This window comes from Rhinoraja longicauda, chromosome 14, assembly GCF_053455715.1.
Source record: "Rhinoraja longicauda isolate Sanriku21f chromosome 14, sRhiLon1.1, whole genome shotgun sequence".
In the NCBI taxonomy this organism is placed as follows: domain Eukaryota; kingdom Metazoa; phylum Chordata; class Chondrichthyes; order Rajiformes; family Arhynchobatidae; genus Rhinoraja; species Rhinoraja longicauda.
Genome location: NC_135966.1, coordinates 26,306,434 through 26,307,437, shown reverse-complemented (window position 1 = coordinate 26,307,437; position 1,004 = coordinate 26,306,434).

Sequence of the window (1,004 nt, the reverse complement as noted above, 5' to 3'; positions counted from 1 at the left end):
GCCGGAGTGGAGGGAGTGTGCGGAGAACGCGCTTTCAAAATGGAAATAAAAGCGTGCAGCTGTTGAAATGTTGAGCAAAAAATTAAAGTTCTGGAGTCTTGAACTCACCGAGTTCCTCTTGCACTTTATTTCTCTACTCCGAAATGGACCAGAAGTGAAAGAGGCAAACTATGGCATCTGGCCCCGTTTTTTGTTCTCACGAAAATGTGCATCCGTGTTTTCGTACCTTGATCCAGTACTCTGCTTTTAATCATGGTTTTAAATAAATAAAAAATAGTCCGTTTTACATCTGAAACACATTGTATTTTAATGAATAGAGTCGCGTAACGGTGGACATCTCAGCCAACCGCAAAAAAACCTCAATTGCGCTCCTTAATTACAACACGCAAATAAAGATAATTCCAAATCGGGGTTCAAATAACTGGGTACAAAACTCGTGGTACAATTTAAAAATACAAATAAAACAAAAAAGGTAGGACTTCACAAAGTTCGGGGCCTTTTGGTGAGCAAACATGAAGCCTGTGTGCCACATGAGGGCAGGAGACCAGGCTCGATTTCTAAAATACAGTACTTTACACCAGTCTTCACCAAGGAAAATGATATGGGTTTAACAGTTAACATGGAAACATTGAAAATAGGTGTAGGAGTAAGCCATTTGAGCCAGCACCGCCATTCAATATGAACATCGCTGATCATCCAAAATTAGTTCCTGCTTTTTCCCCATATTCCTTTAGCCCCAAAAGTCTGAAGAAGTGGCTCGGCCTGAAGCGTCAACCATTCCTTCTCTCCAGAGATGCCACCTGTCCCGCTAAGTTACTCCAGTATTTTGTGTCTACCTTCGATTTAAACCTGCATCAGCATCATTTCTTAACACAGCTAAATCTAACTCTCTCCTGAAAACATCCAGTAAATTGGCCTCCACTGCCTTCTGTGGCAGATAATTCCAGAGTCATAACTCTCTGGATGAAAAAGTTTTTCCTCATCTCAGTCCTAAATGGCCTACC